The sequence below is a fragment of the Schistocerca serialis genome, chromosome 4, assembly GCF_023864345.2.
Source record: "Schistocerca serialis cubense isolate TAMUIC-IGC-003099 chromosome 4, iqSchSeri2.2, whole genome shotgun sequence".
NCBI lineage: Eukaryota > Metazoa > Arthropoda > Insecta > Orthoptera > Acrididae > Schistocerca > Schistocerca serialis.
Window position 1 is genome coordinate 453,512,533 of NC_064641.1, and position 8,570 is coordinate 453,521,102.

The 8,570-nt window shown below is 40.2% G+C and overlaps 1 pseudogene; it reads left to right on the top strand.

Moving 5' to 3' along the window:
- Window positions 1-7,501: 7,501 nt before the first annotated feature.
- Window positions 7,502-7,619, top strand: LOC126475973 (5S ribosomal RNA; annotated as a pseudogene).
- Window positions 7,620-8,570: the final 951 nt, after the last annotated feature.

Here is an 8,570-nt window from a genome sequence, read left to right on the forward strand (position 1 = left end):
TATATATATATATATATATAATTTAAATAAAAAGAAATAAATCAGTTTATATTTGGAAATTTATTTTAACATTGATCATTGAAATTTCAGCATATTAAACTTGATTCATAACTAAACTGGTGCATTATTTAGGATTGTGAAAATGTGAGTTTGTAATCGTACAGAACACATCAAATATGGAGCCAAGATTGGGAGACTGCAAACAACACTGCAATCATAAAATAACACGCAAAGAACGTTGAAACATATGCAAGAGGAAATTAACCACACCAACCGATTCAATTTTCAAGAAGTTACGTTCGTAGCGCAATCCTGTCCGTCATGAAATTACCACTTACTGGTATACTAAATTCGTACTAACTCTCGGTGAAATCTTCCCGAAAACAATAGCTGAGGGCTACTTTGATGCTTACACCACATGCTTCACGTGGTCAACTTGGTTTACACAAAGAGTGTAACTCCACAATAATTTTGATAATTAAAATAAATTACATCGAAACGCAATTTACTAAAGAAAAACCTCGAACTGCTGACTATCGTCTTATTATTAACCTGATGGGTCAAACAATTGTATAAGCACGTGGTACTGGTCTCACAAAGTACACCCCATGTGGGTTGAACATAAAGAAAAGTTGCTATATTGAAAAATATTGTCAAGACGAGACGTTATAGTCTCACGCACATTCGCATTTAAGCTTGATGATCTTATTTAGAGTTACTGATCAACACGTGGTTTCACTTTACTCACAAAGTAGTGAAAAAGCAACTACTGGAAGATATTCTGAACTTCACACTCGAAATACACTGCGTTGCAATTTAAGATAGCATTAGATATTTTACAGCTAAACCCGAAATAAAGATGATTAAATTTTCAGTTAGGCTGAACTTAAGAAATCCATTGTCCTATGGACTTAGCAGAGACGTGCTTAGCCGTAGATCTTACCACTTCAGACGCTCGCCGCGGACAGACTGAGCTGCTGGGCTCCTACCGAGCGTGCTTCACAAATACAAACGGAAGTGACCAGAGAGGCAGCTTCCTATACCAACATGACAAGGGACAGACAGGACCATACTAAGAATAGAAACCTCTTTGCTTCTAGAAAGCGTAGCTACCTGTTCCGACGTTGGTCCTACTGTTCTCTAGCAGACAGGCTTGTCTGCTACCATCCAGCATGCAACTAGAAGTACATTTGCTCATTCATCCTCTCACACAGAAGGGAAGGGGGATGACAGTATCATATTATATACAGTATATAAAAGATAGCGGATGTAGGTTCCGTATGAGACTGTGTGACATGAATTACATATAAACTGTGTTTTAAAGTGTAGTAGTGTGACAGATCGTTCTTGTTTATGTCTAAAAGTAACACGTTTCACTGCTCAGTCTCCTCCCAGATAGTTAGAAACACCACAGCAAATTTAGAAGAGGAATTTATGCCGTAAATGACAACAGATTTAAGATATTAACATGAATGGAATCCAACAGAGACCTTTCAATGGAAAACGAAGCCTTTATTGGGAACTAAAGTCAAAATACGCGGTTAAATCGGTTATGATCATTCGTATACAGGATGTGAGAGAGACCTGTCCAGGTGCTGGATCTATGAGAATGGTAGCTTCAATGGCAGTATTTCTCATAGTTCTAATCTGCAAACATGAAAAACTACCAAGTTTTGGATGATTCAAATTCCGTAGTAGTATTCTAATCTACGCCGTAAACCACAAATACAGTTTTCCTGTATCCTGTTAAAACCGGCTGCTGGGAGGGAAACGAAACCACATATTTTCAAAACATAGCACAGCATTTTCTTCCTCGCAGGGAGTTTTAACAAAAAACCTGTAGAGTGTTGCTTAAAAAAATATATAGCCTATAATTGTCCTACCGCATGTTAGAGTATCGCGTAAAAATTTGAATTAAATCGTTCAAGAACTTTCCGATAATTTCATTAGCAACTTTTCCGCATTTCTATGTTATGTTTGTATACATACATTATAGATGTAAATTAAAAAAGTTTAATCTGTGTCAGTCCGAATGTTGTTTATAGCATGGTGTAAAAATTGAAGTAAATCAGTCAATAACTTTTCGAGATTTTTGCTAACAACGTTTCCCTGTTATAAATTATGTATATATTAATATATTACACATATACTAGAATATTTGTAGCTTATGTCCATCCCCCCCCCCCCTCCCATGAACCAGGGACCTTGCCGTTGGTGGGTAGGCTTGCGTGCCTCAGCGATACAGATAGCCGTACCGTAGGTGCAACCACAACGGAGGGGTATCTGTTGAGCGGCCAGACAAACGTGTGGTTCCTGAAGAGGGGCAGCAGCCTTTTCAGTAGTTGCAGGGGCAACAGACTGGAGGATTGACGGATCTGGCCTTGTAACACTAACCAAAGCGGCCTTGCTGTGCTGGTACTGCAAACGGCTGAAACCAAGGGGAAACTACAGCCGTAATTTTTTTCGAGGGCATGCAGCTGTACTGTATGGTTAAATGGTGATGGCGTCCTCTTGGGTGAAATATTCCTAAGGTAAAATAGTCCGCCATTCGGATCTCCGGGCGGGGTTACTCAGGAGGACGTCGTTATCAGCAGAAAGAAAACTGGTTTTCTACGGATCGGAGTGTGGAATTTCAGATCCCTTAATCGGGCAGGTAGGTTAGAAAATTCAAAAAGCGAAATGGATAGATTAAAGTTAGATATGATCGGAATTATTGACGTTCGGTGGCAGGAGGAAGAAGACTTCCGGTCAGGTGAATAAAGGGTTATAAATAGAAAATCAAATAGGGGTAATGCTGGAGTAGGTTTAATAGTGAATACAAAAATAGGAGTGCTGATAAGCTACTGCAAACAGAATAGTGAACGCATTATTGTGGCCAAGATAGACACGAAGCCAATGCCTATCATAGTACTACAAGTTTATAAACCAACTTGCTCTGCAAATGACGAAGAGATTGAGGAAATGTATGATGAGATAAAAGAAATTATTCAGATAGTGAAGGGAGACGAAAATTTAATAGTCATGGGTGACTGGAATTCGATAGTAGGAAATGGAAGAAGAGGGAACGTAGTAGGTGAACACGGTATGGGAGTAAGAACTGAAAGAGGAAGCCGCATGATAGAATTTTGCACAGAGCGTAACTTAATCTTAGCTAACACTTGGTTCAAGAATCACGAAAGGAGGTTGTATACATGGAAGAGGCCTGGAGATACTGGAAGATTTCAGATAGATTATATGATGGTAAGACAGAGATTTAGGAACCAGGTTTTACATTTTAAGACATTTTCAGGGGCAGATGTGGATTCTGACCATGAACTGTAGATTAAAACTAAAGAAAGTGCAAAAAGGTGGGAATTTATGGGTATGGGACCTGGATAAACTGACAGAACCAGAGGTTTTAGAGAGTTTCAGGGAGAGCATTAGGGAACGATTGACAGGAATGGGAGAAAGAAATACTGTAGAAGAAGAATGGGTAGCTTTCAGGGATGAAATAGTGAATGCAGCAGGGGATCAAGTAGGTAAAAAGACGAGGGCTAGTGGAAATCCTTGGGTAACAGAAGATATATTGAATTTAATTGATGAAAGTAGAAAATATAAAAATGCAGTAAATGAAGCAGCCAAAAAAGAATACAAAGGTCTCAGAAATGAGATCGACAGGAAGTGCAAAATGGCTAAGCAGGGATGGCTAGAAGACAAATGTAAGAATGTAGGGGTAAGATCGATACTGCCTACTGGAAAATTAAAGAGACCTTTGGAGAAAAGAGAACCACTTGTATGAATATCAAGAGCTCAGATTGAAAACCAGCTCTAAGCAAAGAAGAGAAAGCAGAAAGGTGGAAGGAATATATAGTGGGTCTATACAAGGGCGATGTTCTTGAGGACAATATTATGGAAATGGAAGATGATATAGAAGAAGATGAAATGGGAGATATGATATTGCGTGAAGAGTTTGACAGAGCACTAAAAGACCTAAGTCGAAACAAGGCCCCTGTAGTAGACAACATTCCATCAAAACTACTGACGGCCTTGGGAGAGCCAGTCCTGACAAAACTCTACCATCTGCTGAGCAAGATGTATGAGACATGCGAAATACCGTCAGATTTCAAGAAGAATATAATAATTCCAATCCCAAAGAATACAAGTGTTGACAGATGGGAAAATTACGGAACTATCTGTTTCATAAGTCACGGCTGCAAAATACTAACGCGAATTATTTACAGACGAATGGAAAAACTGGTAGAAGCCGACCTTGGGAAAGATCATTTTGGATTTCGTAGAAATATTGGAACACGTGAGGCAATACTGACCCTACGACTTATCTTAGAAGATAGATTAAGGAAATGCAAACCTACATTTCTAGCACTTGTAGACTTAGAGAGAGCTTTTGACAATGTTGACTGGAACACTCTCTTTCAAATTATGAAGGCGGCAGGGGTAAAATACAGCGAGCGAAATGCTATTTACAATTTGTACAGAAACCAGATGACACTTATAAGAGTCGAGGGACATGAAAGGAAAGCATTAGTTGGGAAGGGAGCGAGACAGGGTTGTAGCCTATCCCCGATGTTATTCAGTCTATACATTGAGCAACAGTAAAGGAAACAAAAGAAAAATTTGAAGTAGGAATTAAAGTCCATGGAGAAGAAATAAAAAGTTTGAGGTTCGCCGATGACATGTAAGTCTGTTAGAGACAGCAAAGGACCTGGAAGAACAGTTGAACGGACTGGACAGTGTCTTGAAAGGAGGATATAAGATGAACATCAACAAAAGCAAAACGAGGGTAATGGAATGTAATCGAATTAAATTAGGTGATACAGAGGGAATTAGATTAGGAAATGAGGCACTTTAAGTAGTAGACGAGTTTTGCTATTTGGTGATCTAAATAACTGATGGTGGTCGAAGTAGGGAGGACATAAAAGACTGGCAATGGCAAGAAAAGCGTTTCGGGAGAAGAGAAATTTGTTAACGTAGAGTATAGATTTAAGCGTCAGGAAGTCTTTTCTCAAAGTATTTGTATGGGGTGTAGCCATGTTATGGATGTGAAACGTGGACGATAAATAGTTTAGATGGCTCAAATGGCTCTAAGTACTATGGGACTTAACGTCTGAGGTCATCAGTCCCCGAGACTTAGTACTACTTAAACCTAACTAACCTAATGACATCACACACATTCATGCCCGAGGCGGGATTCGAACCTGCGACCGTAGCAGCTGCGCGGTTCCGGACTGAAGAGCCTAAAACCAATAATTTAGACAAGAACAGAATAGAAGTTTTCGAAATGTGGTGCCACAGAAGAATGTTGAAAATGAGATGGGTAGATCATGTAACTAATGAGGAGGTATTGAATAGAATTGGGGAGGAGTTTGTGGCACAACTTGTCTAGAAGAAGAAATCGGCTGGTAGGACATATTCTGATGCATCAAGGGCTCAGCAATTTAGTATTCAACGGGAGCGTGGAGGGTAAAAATCATAGAGGGAGGCCAAGAGGTGAATACAGTAAGCAGATTCAGAAAGATGTAGGGTGCAGTAGTTACTTGGAAATGAAGAAGCTTGCACAGGATAGAGTAGCATGGAGATCTGCATCAAACCAGTCTCTGGACTGGACTACATTAGTTTCAGTCATGCTGTGATACCGTTATGCGTTACAAATATAGAAGTTGGGGAAAGGAGGGTTATTTTATTGTTGTATTAAATTGAAAACGTATTTTACATTCAATATAGGGCGTTAGATACAAAGAAATAGTTGGGATTTAGTGAATAACAGCATTACAAATTTATATTACTAACCGTAAGAGAAACAAATCTCATGTGCTATTGGAACATTGCTGACGACAGTACATTAAGATTTCTTAATATTTAGTGCCACTGAAATTACTATAACAGATTCATACAACATTACAAGATCTGTTACTTGATCCGTAATAGGTCGAGAAACTTCATTTATATTGGAATGTGGAAAATACTTTCTGGAAGTTTGTCAGGAGTGGGATATTAGACAACCCAGTCTACTCACTACAGATGTGGCTAGGGATCTGTTCTTACGTGTGTGTCTTTCTGTTTCTTATAACAGATTCATAATGGTTTCTTTTTCCTCTGAATGTAGTATTTTCATGTGATTCTTAATGTTTCTCACTTAATGATTTTCATCTGCATTGTGGACTACAAATGGAGATTTGTTTAAAATGATTTGATCGATTAGAAATGATTTGTGAAAGGCTGCGACTGCGAAAACAAGGAGTTTGCTGTAAATAGCTTTCCTGCTACCAAGCACGTTTCCTTTTTATTTAAATTATACGCGATGCGTTTTGGAAAATGGCTCCCATTTGCTAGTTCGTTTTTCTGTCTGTACTATTCCATTTTTTCTTAATATTTCTGATGTGGGAGATTCTACATTTTTCTGTTGATTTTAAATGTTTTTGACTCAAAGTCACTACAACAGTGCTGAACCTCTCACATGAGAAACATTACGAAAAAATGGAATCGTACATAGAGAAAAACGTACATGAAAATGGGCTTTATTTCCCGAAACGCGTCGTTTAAAATAGAAATGAAAGAAAATCGTAACTGGTAGCAGAAAATTTATTTGTAAGGAAAATCACAGATTTAAGTTGGGAAGTCTCAAAGCATGAAGGTGTTCTTTACGTCTAATCTCAAAACTTTTGCTTCTCACCAACGTAGAATTTTTGGCATGAATCACATTTGGCTTTGTATATTCCTGATATAACATACGGGACCTTAGAATGATTTTAATCGTGGATTACATTTTGAAAACCGCCCTATATCACAACCTAGTACCTCCACCAGACCCTAACACCGGACCTAATTGACGGCGTCAGTGTAGAGACAGGGATTAGTGATCATGATGTCATCATACCGACTATGGTTGTGAAAGTTAACAAATCAGTCAAGAAGAATAGGAGAGTGTTTCTGCAGGAAAGAGCAGATAAGCGGTTGTTAGCATCTCGGAAGTTTAAACAGATTGTAAATCGTTGTCTGGACAAGTATGTGCCTATACGTGGATTAGGAACGAAAACGACCCGCCGTGGTTTAACAACGAAATTCGGCAAGTGCTGAGACGGCAGAGGCTGTTGCACTCTCGGTTAAAAAGAGGGCGCAAATAACTACAGGCAAAAGTTAATGGAGATTCGTGCTTCCGTGAAAAGATCTATTTGCGAAGCATACAAATACCAACGTCATACCGTAGCAAAAGATCTGGCTGAGAAACCGAAAAGATTCTGGCTCTATGTGAAATCGCTAAAAAACTACTGAAAGAGTTGAGAACAAATAAGCCGCCAGGTCCCGATGATATCCGAGTACGGTTTTAAAAAGAATACTCTACAGCATTGGCTCCTTACTTAGTTTGCATTTATCGCGAATCTCTCGCCCAACGCCAAGTCACTTGCGACTGGAAAAAAGTGCAGGTGACTCCTGTATGTAAGAAGGATAGAAGAACGAACCCGCAAAATTACAGACCAATATAATTAACATTAGTTTGCTGCAGGCCAATGGCCTTGTCGCAGTGGTAACACCGGTTCCCGTCAGATCACCGAAGTTAAGCGCTGTCGGGCTGGGCTAGCACTTGGATGGATGACCATCTGGTCTGCCGAGCGCTGTTGGCAAGCGGGGTACACTCAGCCCTTTTGAGGCAAACTCAGGAGCTACTTGATTGAGGAGTAGCGGCTCCGGTCTCGGAAAGTGACATACGGCAGGGAGAGCGTTGTGCTGACCACATGCCCCTCCAATCCGCATCCAGTGACGCCTGTGGGGTGAAGATGACACGGCGGCCGGTCGGTACCTTTGGGCCTTCATGGCCTGTGCGGGAGGAGTTTAGTTTTTAGTTTGCTGCAGGATTGTAGCACTTATTCCGATTTCGAATACAGTGAATATCTAGAGACCGAAAAGCTCCTGTCCACGAATCAGCATGGTTTTGGAAAGCATTGCTCGTGCGAAACCCAGCTTGTCTTTTCCTCACATTGTATACCACGATCTCTGGGTAAAGGACAACAGGCAGAATCGATATTTTTAGATTTCCGAAAAGCATTTGACACGGCACCCTTTTGCAGACTGTTAACGAAGGTGCGAGCATACGGAATAATTTCCCAGATATGTGATTGGCTCGATGACTTCTTAATGCCTGTGTGCGTTACACCTGCAACATTCGCCGATATGATCATGTTAGTGCTTCATACGCCGAGCTAAAGTGGTTGCGGCCGGACAAATTGCGTGACTACCACACTCTATGTCTACTTCACAGACTCCTCGTCGCGCAAGCACCCCAGTACCTTGCTTCAGAGATTAAAAACCTGTCATGCCATCATAATCGAAACACGAGGTCACTCTTATTTGGTATCCTAACTGTGCCCACTCACAAAACAAAAACTTTTGCAAACTCCTTCTCAGTTGCCGCTGTCCGCCTCTGAAACAAACTGCCCCTTACCTTGCGCAAAATTCAATCTCCTGCTGCTTTTAAGAAGAAGTTGAAGCATTTCCTACTATCATCCTCATAAAGTTCTCCACAAAATTAATGTACTAGGCCAATCCTCTCATCTGTCAAATAGCAAAGCTAGCGT